Below are 11,752 nucleotides of genomic sequence, written 5' to 3'. Positions count from 1 at the left end.
CCCTTCTTCGGGACGCAGAAGCGATCTGGCGACAGGTAAGTCGCCAGGATCGCTTCTGTTGTAAAGCCGACAGTCGGCTCTACAAGTTTAAACAGAGTCCCGGCGGCAAAAGTCGCCGGGAGTCTGTTTAAACAGCCCCAATGCTGGCGACGTACACTGTACGTCGTCAGTCACGAAGGGGTTAAGGTCTGGTAGGAATCTTAAGGAGGAACCACTCCCCCAAAAATTGGGGGGGGGGGAAACAAAACATGGGGTCCCCCCTAAAATTCCATACCAGACCCTTGATCCGAGCACAGGTAAGGGGGGGGACGAGCGAGCGCCCCCTCCCTGCGATACCGGGCCACATGCCCGCGGCACTGGGAGGGTGCATTTCGACGGTCGTCCCTGGAAAAGCACCTTATCCCTGTACCAATGGGGAAAAGGGCCTCTCCCCCACAAGCCCTGGGGCTTTGGTTGTGGGGGTGCAGGCAGGGGGCTTTTTCACATCAGGGTATCCCTTTAATAAAGGGGCACCCAGATGCGGCCCCCCCCTTGTGAATGAGTAAGGAGTACTTGTACCCCTACCCATTCACTAAAGGGTTACATTTAAATTGTAAATAAAAAGTCCAGACTTTTGAAAACAAAAACAAAAGACACATTTTTGACAAGTCTTTTATTTAAAAAAAACAACTAAAAAATGGATCCACCGACGTAATCCAGGGTCAATCACAGCGTCCAGCGTTGTCCACGACGACTCGACGAAATAAAAAATAAAATAAGTTTTAAAAAAAGATGACTACCGTCCTGTCCGCTGCAATGAACACCCGCTGCAGAATGGCATTTCGACAGATGCCGGTAACATATAAACATTTGGGCTGAGCTAGCAGTGACAGCTCCTCCCAACTGTTTACAGTTGTAACAGGTGAGCCATGATTGGGCAGAGTCATCATAACTTTGCCCAATCATGGCTTCACAGTTCTCTGTGCCCTGTTTGGGCAAAGTCTTACACCTGACCCGTGGTCAGGTGCAAGCCTTTAGCCTATCAGGGCTCTCTAATGCACACAGTGCATTGCGGGGTGTTCAGCGGGCGACCAGCCAGCCGAATGCCCTGATAGTTTGTGTGTTCAGCAACACACGAACTAGCGATGTTAGAGTCGAACTCACATTCGTCTCCAGCATCGAGCCTAACCCTATTTGTTATTAGTGATGGTGATAGATTTTCTTGTGTTCCAGCTTTTCCGGGTATGACTCCTTAAAAGCCCCATTAATTTGTTGTGTTTGCTTAGTTCAGATGCTATTTGTGTACACGTGCCTCTTATAGTAGGTGCAAGAATGTGCAAGCAGCAGTACATTACAGTGTGTAATGAGGATGTGGTCAAGCAATTGTGAGTGTGTCCCTTCTTCGGGACGCAGAAGCGATCTGGCGACAGGTAAGTCGCCAGGATCGCTTCTGTTGTAAAGCCGACAGTCGGCTCTACAAGTTTAAACAGAGTCCCGGCGGCAAAAGTCGCCGGGAGTCTGTTTAAACAGCCCCAATGCTGGCGACGTACACTGTACGTCGTCAGTCACGAAGGGGTTAAGGTCTGGTAGGAATCTTAAGGAGGAACCACTCCCCCAAAAATTGGGGGGGGGGGAAACAAAACATGGGGTCCCCCCTAAAATTCCATACCAGACCCTTGATCCGAGCACAGGTAAGGGGGGGGACGAGCGAGCGCCCCCTCCCTGCGATACCGGGCCACATGCCCGCGGCACTGGGAGGGTGCATTTCGACGGTCGTCCCTGGAAAAGCACCTTATCCCTGTACCAATGGGGAAAAGGGCCTCTCCCCCACAAGCCCTGGGGCTTTGGTTGTGGGGGTGCAGGCAGGGGGCTTTTTCACATCAGGGTATCCCTTTAATAAAGGGGCACCCAGATGCGGCCCCCCCCTTGTGAATGAGTAAGGAGTACTTGTACCCCTACCCATTCACTAAAGGGTTACATTTAAATTGTAAATAAAAAGTCCAGACTTTTGAAAACAAAAACAAAAGACACATTTTTGACAAGTCTTTTATTTAAAAAAAACAACTAAAAAATGGATCCACCGACGTAATCCAGGGTCAATCACAGCGTCCAGCGTTGTCCACGACGACTCGACGAAATAAAAAATAAAATAAGTTTTAAAAAAAGATGACTACCGTCCTGTCCGCTGCAATGAACACCCGCTGCAGAATGGCATTTCGACAGATGCCGGTAACATATAAACATTTGGGCTGAGCTAGCAGTGACAGCTCCTCCCAACTGTTTACAGTTGTAACAGGTGAGCCATGATTGGGCAGAGTCATCATAACTTTGCCCAATCATGGCTTCACAGTTCTCTGTGCCCTGTTTGGGCAAAGTCTTACACCTGACCCGTGGTCAGGTGCAAGCCTTTAGCCTATCAGGGCTCTCTAATGCACACAGTGCATTGCGGGGTGTTCAGCGGGCGACCAGCCAGCCGAATGCCCTGATAGTTTGTGTGTTCAGCAACACACGAACTAGCGATGTTAGAGTCGAACTCACATTCGTCTCCAGCATCGAGCCTAACCCTATTTGTTATTAGTGATGGTGATAGATTTTCTTGTGTTCCAGCTTTTCCGGGTATGACTCCTTAAAAGCCCCATTAATTTGTTGTGTTTGCTTAGTTCAGATGCTATTTGTGTACACGTGCCTCTTATAGTAGGTGCAAGAATGTGCAAGCAGCAGTACATTACAGTGTGTAATGAGGATGTGGTCAAGCAATTGTGAGTGTGGAAAGTATACCCCTTTTAGGACTGTATAAAATTCATTTCAGTACAGTGTTGCATGACGGAATAAACGTCAGTCAAAGTATCGCAGCGCTGAATACTGAAAAATGGCCTGGGGGTCTAAACACCTGGTCTTGAAGTGGTTAAGATCCACCAACTGTCCACTGGGGTGTGCTGCTCATATGCAAGAAAAACCTGTGGGAACGTGCTGCTAAAGTATTTGGGTGATGAAGTGGTTGACCAGGGCTATCCCTATAATGAGGCAGCCTGAGGTGGTTGCCTCAGGTGGAATCTCACTGGGGGGCAGCCACAGCGTCCCAGGTTGCCAAGAGCTCTTGGCAACCTTTGATGCTCTGTGCAGCTTTCCACACAGCTCACTGATGACACAGACATCCCGCCAAGCTCCTGGCAGCCAGTGATGTCAGTGAGATGGGTGGGGTGGCAGACAGAGCCGCTGCCAGTGCGTTCTGGTGTCGCCCCCCACCCCCAGCCCACCTGGAATGACATAGCCTCAGGTGGGGAATATCTTAGTGTATTAAGGGTGCCCTTAACATTAGGGCCTCATTTACACTGGAATTGGCCTGCATGTACAGCTCTGTGCTGCGTGCACGGCCGTATCGCTCAGCTCCCGGGAAGGACAGGTGCTGCGTGTGATTAGTACGCAGCCCCCGTCCTCTATGGGACTACGTGGCCGCACGGCCCTACGCTCACCTCAAGTGCAGGTCCGTAAGGGTGCGTGTTTCCTGGCTTGGACGCAGACAGGATCCATCTTGTTAGCGTATGAGTACGCTCACCTGCACGCACGTGCAGGGTGGGTGAGTGTAGGGGGGCGTACGGCCGCGTACTCCCATAGAGAAGGACAGGGGCAGCGTACTAATCACACGCAGCACCTGTCCTTCCCGGGAGCTGCTCGGTACGTCCCTGCACGCAGCACAGAGCTGTACGTGCCGGCCGCTTCCAGTGTGAATGAGGCCTAAAGGTTAAAATGGTGGCAGTTTGCATTACGGTTAGAGCAGTCATAGGGTCTCTTCAAAGAGGTAGAGGGGTGTGACATTAAAATAAAGAAGTGAGAAAAGATTCCAAATATGTTCTTGATGCATTGTTCAGTAGCGGGGCCACATGTTCACAATCTGAAATGTAAATAGACAACTTGGGCGTTGGAGGAATTAAACACCCAGCTGCTAACAAATCTCTGACAGGACCTGTAGGCTTGTGGAGTAGATATAATTAATCAGCCGTCATCTCACAAACTATCAAACAATTCTCAGACTGCTTCTCCAACTCACCAGGGAAGGAGAAGTCTTTACAGAGTCCTCACTGTCTGGGAACCACCTCTCATTTTTCTTAGATCAGCAGGAATCTTTTTCAACCATCTCTAATGAAATCCAAAATATCAGTCCTAAGAGATACAAAAGTATTCCTTCTGATAGTACACATTGTGAGCGACATGCAGATACAGAATGGTTAGTTTACAGAGCACCCTGGAGACTGACAAAATGGTTATATGGACCTGCTTGTGGCGTTCATGTGGTGTTTGGACTTGCTTTGATCAGGATGATGCACTGATGTTGCAAATCCCATTCCCAACCCAGGCATCAGAATCAGCTGGTCCATATAACCTGTGGCCACTTCAGGAGGCAAGAACTCTATGTGCACCAGGCGATGTGTCTAAAGGTTACTGGCCAAGTTGATTCCACATCTTTCCTCTATAAATGGAGTAGCATTAAAATGAACTTTGTTCGACCTGGGAGAGTATTTCAAACAAGCTGTTAGTATCTATGAAATTGCATCATGTGGCTGCCGATTGCGTGCAGATTATTGTCGGTTAGTGGAAGCTATCATATCTGCCAGGCAGGGATCTGTGTGCGTGATTATGGTTGCCTAGGAGCCCTGTCAGCTGACAAACTGCAGGTGGTGGCAAGGGACCATGAATCAAGTGCCTGGTGTGTGTGGGCAGTGGGAAGACAGAAAGTATGCTAAGATTGCAGCTCATGGGATAGTTTAGGCAATCTCTGAAGCTTGTGGGAATAACCAACCTGATTCACAACCCCTAGTTTGCATCAGATTGTATGCAAGATTTGTATCTGCCTGTGTGTGCCCATCCAGATAAATTGGGGCGAGTCTCCCTCCATTGGTGGCAGGCTGTGATAATTATTTCACAGCCCGGTTTCACCCTCTCCTCATTCCTCCTCCACCGAACAAGGATCTCACTCTGGTTAGCAAGTCACTGTGGGTGTGATCCTTGACAAGGGTTAAAGTGTATTTCCTTCCAGGACACTGTTTTATCGATATGTGCATATGGTGGATGTGGGGTTTCTTTCTTTTTTTTGTATGTGTGTTGTTATTGGTTTTGGTTGTTTCTTATTTATTTGTGTTATATTTGTTATTGGTTTTAGTTGTTTATTTGTTTGTTTTTTCTATATATTTTTATTTGATATTGTCTGTTTAAAGAAAAACTTAATAAAAATTATCTGATATATATATATAAGCATATTTCCACTTTTGCAGTCAAATTTGAGAAAACCTCTCCATATGTTTGTTACCTGATCCTATTTACACAGCATAATAAAAAATAATTACAAAATATTTATTTCTTACCTTTAAAATGTTTTGTTGAGCAGGCGAGATGGCCGATTCCATGTTTTTCTTAGCCCCTTCACAGTGATCTGTCCTAATGGAAAGGCATAGAACCGAAATTTGAGGATTGTGTTTCTCTCTTTCATTTTAATTAACATACAATGGACAAACCACTTCAGACCCCTCACAGCTTCTCCTAAAGGTGTAACTATACTAGAACACTCTCTATCTCCTACAGCACACTACATGGTGCGCGCGGTGTCATCAGCCTTATATAGTGTGCTGCAGGGACTTAGCTGTGAGACATGATTGGGCAGGGTCATCGTGACTCTGCCCAATCATGGCTCTACATTTGTACTGAGCCCTGATTGGCACAGTCTTGCACCTGACCTGCGGTCAGGTGCAGGACTGTAGCCAATTACCGTTTTCGGACGGCGCAGTGCATTGTGGATGTGCCGGGGTCGAACAGACCGCGGACATCCCATAATGTTCGGCGTTCGGCGAACGCTAGAACATGCAATGTTCGAGTCGAACCTATGGTCGACTCGAACATGCAGCCCATCCTTAGTTAGGATCAATGTTCCCCAGGAGCTGCCTGACACTCTGAATCAGAGTCCTCTATAAAGGTTCAGACAGCTCCTGAGCTTCGGTTCACTTGCTTGTCAGCCGACTCAGCAAGTGAATCGAAGATTCGATTCATGAATCGGTTCTTTTGAATTAACTGATTCAAATGAACCAATTCATTTAAAAGATCCGAACTTCCCATCTCTAACAGACATAGCACAGCAAAAAAAAACATGTTAACAACAACTAGTATATAAAGCTTTTCAAACCTAGTTCAAGAAATATAGAAAGTCAACATTGCTCAAACTGCTTTAATACAGAGGTGTTAGGAGCGTAAGACACACTCCTGCACTGCTTCCTGCTGTCCCCAAAGCCGCCGCTCAGCCACTCTCTTTTCCAGCCTGAGTGGTGACAATTGCCTGACACGGACTGTTCTACCTCATCTGCCCTGATTGGCAGACAGAGCTGTGGTGTCCTGTTTGAACATCACAAGCCTTGAGCTCTTCCTGATTTGGAAGAGCTCAAGGCTTGTGATGTTCCTGACTGGTCTGCTTGATGGACGCTTGCCTGTATTACAGATATGCTACTGATGGCTGCCTGCCATGACCCTTGCCTGGAAAACCGATTACACTACTGACGGCCACCTAAATCACATATAGCATAAAAAAGGGAATAACACCAGAAGTCTTGTTTATCAACTTGCCCTATGTGTACGTTAAGTCTCAAAACGCCTGTCAGTGACTAACCATAAACGGCCAAAAAAGATCAACTGTTTTATGAAGAACAAAACAAGTTAAAGAAGAAGTCACAGTGCTGACCAGCGGAGACTATTATTGAAAAAAATATATGCTATAAAAAAGTTCCTAGTTGGGGAAATCACAGAGAACTCGCACATAGCTTTTCCATCAAACAAAAGTCTTTATTACTTTTCCAAAATAGCTCGTCTTCAGCATAACAACATATATTGGCTCACCAATTCCCCAGTTGTCCCGTTCATTCAGCGTCCTAGTACCAGGATTTTAACGTTAGCCTTAGCAAACCACCGCAGAGGTACTTCATGCTCTTTTGCTGCTTTCAGCAGCTTTCCGCACACCTTGTGTACCTGGCTCTCTCAGCCTGCCTAATCCTCCAGCCTCCCAGGCTGTTCCACACCACCTGGCTTGGCTCTCGTGTGCCTCCAGCACACAACACACCACCTCACCTCCGAGTTCAGGTTTGGCTCCCTAATGTGGCTGCTCTCAGCCACCTGATCAGCCCAGACTGGTTGTTGGCAACACCTGGCTCCAGGACTGGAGATTTCATCCCAGCCAGAGCTCTATGAAATCACCAGAGTCCCAGATCCCAGCTAGAATTAGAAAAACCTGGAAGAATCTGAAAAGCCAGGTTCTTCCTTATAAAATGTTTTAAACTTTGGACCCTGGAGTCCTGGGTGCCACAGTTGCCAAACTACACCATGGCAATGCCCTTCATTGCCAAACTAGTTTTATCAGTGTGAAAACCCCGCTACACATGTTGACAGTGTTGTAAGCCACGCAGACGTCACTGTCACACCATCCACCCTCACCCCACTAAAACAGTCCCGAAATAGCATAAAACATGCATACGATATAATTTGTATGGGCTGCTTGCACTAATGGCAGCGCTGACATAGATGTTCCGTGTATGTTTCCTCAGTCATCGATAATTTGCATAGAGGAGGTGAATATCATTCATCAGTCTTCCTTCACATCAATAGGAATATATCTATACACCACAGATTCCTCTGTGGAAAATATGAGAACTTCCTAAAAAGCTACACGTGGAACACAGTTCTTTTCTTCGCTAGTTGTCAGTTAGATGGATACTTTGCTACAGCATAATGAAACATCAGAATCGCTGCCAGCTGCAGTTCAAGGGAAAAGTAACTGTGGATATTCCAGGTTTAAACCAAGAAACAATCTGTGCTTAAAGGAGAACTATGAGGTGAGTGCTTTTCACTCACCTCATAGTTCTAGCCGACCTGTGACAATGAGACTGTCACAGGTCGGCTCAGTAGATCGGGAGGTGAGCGAACACATACCGGCGTTCGCTCACCTCTCGATCCTGTCACGGCTCTCTGCCTTGACAGGGGAGGGGCTGGATTCCCCCCTCCCCGCTCCGATCCGCCAGCGCTGACTGGCGGAACCGATGGGGGAGGGGGCGGGTACAGCTGGCTGTGCCTCTAGATAGGCAGAGCCAGCTGTCACTCACGCAGCTGGGCGGATCTCGACATCGATGTCGGGATCCGCTCCGGCTGCGGCGTCTCAGTATACCGCGAGCTGTAGCTCGCGGTATACTGAGCTTAGGGTAATGGGAGGACGCTAGCTTGTGTCCTCCCGTTACCCTAAGGAGAACTATGGGGAAAGGCCCTTACCTCATAGTTCTCCTTTAATTGAATAGCTGTGTCCGTCCCATACAGGTCTCTGCTTTTGCGGGAGAATCAACCAGCAGTCGTAAAATCATTTCTACTCACGGCTCGCCCCCACAACATTTTGTTGCCACGGATGTCCACAGATCTTTCAGAGGAAAACAAAACAGTCCTTGTTTATCAGCAGCGCTGCTTACTCATGCCCACTTGTGAACTCTGTAAAAACAGATTTACTTCATGGAGGTCCCCTGGCGTGGTGAGTAGAAGGTGAATGGGTGCAGGAACAAACGTCGGAACGTTTTTACAGTGAACGCAATCAAGGGATGTTATATTTTTTCAGTAATAGTCTCAGCTGGTCTGCACTGTGACTTCTTTAACTTGTTTTATTCTGCATCAGACAGTTGATCTTTTTTGGTACTGACTGCCACCTGTCTAGAACTTTGCTTGGAAAACAGACTATGCCATTGCCTGATGCCAGCCTTGACACCTGCAAGGTTGGCATCCAGCCAGTCCCTAATCCTAGTCGCTCCTGCATATTGCACTTACTGTGAACCATTCCGCACCCTGAAGCACATCTAACACAGTACGCTTCTCTCTGGGGTTGCTGGGGAGCCTTCCAGTTCTGTGAATATAGCACTACACTTCAAGTCCTGGGACATCCAAGTACTGGTAGACATACTAGCCTTAGGAAAAGGCATCTGCTATAGGTGAAACCATGCAAAACCCTTGCTATTTTAACAGAACAGGACATGAACTAGTAAACCTTACATTATTACAAGCCTTTATGCAGTGGAGATGAATCCTTCACAGGCCCAATTATTCTCAAATAAACCCTATATGCTGACCCATCAGGTTCAAGCACTTTCAGTTTCTTCAAAAACTTTTGCAAGTTGTATTTTCCCCAGGTTGTCTGGTTCTGAACAACAGTATCTTAAGATCATAATATAACTACTCCAAAAGGAATCCATTGTCCTGAGCCTTCAGTTTTCATCCTCTAAAGAATGCGTCCATGGAAGCCAGAGCAAGGTTAAAGCTTTAGGTCTCCCCTGCGATGACCTTGATCACGTGCAAATGACACAAGCAAATCTCCATGCTTTACGTTAAGGCAGGTTGCCCACCTAACAATACTGTTTAGCGTTCCGGAGATGGGCCCCAAACTCTGGCTTGAATGATTCAGCAGTTTCATAGCCAGTTTATAGTGTAGCTCTCTCAGGCTAGGTTCACACCTAAGCGACTGAGCTGGTGAGCTGTTTTCGTGCGGTTGTCGTGCGATTTTCAATGCATAAAGATGTCTATGGGACCAAAATCGCGCAACATCCAGCCAAAAATCGCTCCTACATGGGCAACAGCTCCAGATTCTGTTTGCTCTAGGATTGATAAATTCCCCTCACTGGGTTCTAAAACTGAAAATAAGAAATGCACTCACAATTGAAAAGTACTAAACAGCCTTCAAGTAAATCTGATGGTCCAGAGGAATTATATCAATCACTAGCAATGGCTCTTAGATTCAGGGGTCTTCATCTCAGAATGGTGGTAGCTACTAAAAAAATCATACAGTCTAATAATGCAGCTTGCAACCCTAAATGGGGGCAAATCTTTACCAAACATACGGTTTCTGAATAGAGATAAGAATGTAAAGGGTGCGCAATCGAGTGCAATAAAGGTTTTTCCACAAAAAAAGAGTTAAAATATCTTGCAGACAACCTCTTGGAGCACAGTGTGTAGTAGTCCAGGGGATTTAATGATCTCACCTCCTGTAGTCGGCATCTATGGATATTTTCTGGATGTGAACTGGGCCCAACACCCACAGAAAGCTGGACAGAGGGCAGCGTCCTTGTTGCTTTGCATTGTCTGCTTCTGGGTAGCAACACAAAAAGACTTTCACACACAGCATAAACCTGTAGGTAATACTGGTGGTCATACTTGGTACTTACAAGCACTTACAAGCATCAATGAAGCTGCACAATATATGAGCCCTGATAAAGTGGGAGTGCGAACCCCCAAAATGCTGTGGTTCTTCAACTAATTACCTAATAAAAAAACACTTTGAACTCTCAGCTCCATTAGTGTGGCACCGTTACTGTTTTCTATGCATCTGGATTTCCTTGAGCACTCCCTCCTTTGCCAAAAGGATTTATCTTAATAACTTACAGCATTAGACATACAGTACATTAGGAACTCTAACACCTCTTATGCATATACTCTGGGATGTATCTGTGTGTCTGGTAATTAGCATAATGGGCCATGGGTTCGGCATGATAAGAGAAGATAGGGAAAAGGCAGAGAAAGTTAGTAATCTGAGTGTGTTGTGAGTTCAGTGGTAGTTAGCACACAGCCAGACACTGAGCGTCCTAGAGGATCACAGTAAGCCGAAAAGGTCTGGAGAGAAGCTTCTTAAAAAAATGTCTGTTTCAGCTGCACTATGTGGGCTCTGGATGACGGTCGAGTTCCTGGCCGGAATGTGCAAGGGAGAAATCTTGAATGTGCAATGAGGTCTGCCGTGGAGACTCATAGTGTCTGGTTCATGTTCCAGCAGGAATAGTGGGTACAGTTGCAGATTTTCCAGGTTTATTCCTATGGCTTCTGGAGTAGTAGAGGTATATTGTTTGCCCTTGTAGGTGAATTGCAGGCTAAATGGCAATCCCCATTTGTACTTTATGTGGGATTCAAAAGGACTTGCAGGTACGGTTTAAAAGCCCTGTGAGATTGTCTGTGAAGCCAGTTCTTGAAATATCTGATAGACAGGGACTTGGAAAGACGGTGTAGTACAGTTTACTTGGTCCTGTAGTAGTGCAGCCAAACTTTAATATCACATGTGGGCCCATAAGGCATCTAGTAAGGCCCCTGTGTATGCAGTTGAACTCTAAGTGCTCAGTAGGAACAGAGGGCACAAGTTCCTGGAAGAGGGCCATCACTGTTGAATTTCAGTCCACTATACTTTCGAAAGGCCACGCATGAGAATGTTGGAGCATCTGGATCTATTTTGGGCATCCTTAAGGCGAAAGGCATCTTGTTCTCTCTCCACTGGGATGCTACAATGCACTGTGATGTGTGGAGTCTCCACTCTGTCCTCTAAATAGGCAATTCGCTTGCCTTTTCACAGATCTCCATGGAGTGGCAATCAGTAATTTACCTGGATGTGAAGTGGATTTTTCTCTCATTATATCTATATCTATCTTCTCCAAAAAGAATCTGAAGTGAGTCGCCTGTTGAGAGTCTATATGCAAACTCAGATAGCGTGACCTCACTTTCAGATAGCGTGTTCCGGCTTAGAGAGGAGCACAGGTAAGCCTGTGTTGACCATTGTGTCCGGTGTCCATGGATCTTTAGGACATACCAGGTTGAGGTTGGTAAATTACTTGGCTATTTTGGCATCAGGTCTATATTTGGGAGGTGCCGAGAGAAGTCTGTGTGTATCTGCTATCAGCGATCCCGCACATGTCCGTCCCCCCCCCCCCCCTGGCTTTTTGTTTTTTTATAACTT

The 11,752-nt window shown here is 46.6% G+C and overlaps 1 protein-coding gene across 1 annotated transcript in view; it reads left to right on the top strand.

Annotated features, from left to right (window-relative positions):
- Positions 1–11,752, top strand: part of LOC108801345 (synapsin-1-like) — a 136,845-nt gene that overhangs the window by 86,804 nt on the left and 38,289 nt on the right. The window lies entirely within an intron of this gene.

This window comes from Nanorana parkeri, unplaced genomic scaffold, assembly GCF_000935625.1.
Source record: "Nanorana parkeri isolate BGI_ZX_2015 unplaced genomic scaffold, ASM93562v1 scaffold2310, whole genome shotgun sequence".
Taxonomy (NCBI): domain Eukaryota; kingdom Metazoa; phylum Chordata; class Amphibia; order Anura; family Dicroglossidae; genus Nanorana; species Nanorana parkeri.
This window is presented reverse-complemented; position numbering and strand designations above follow the sequence as displayed.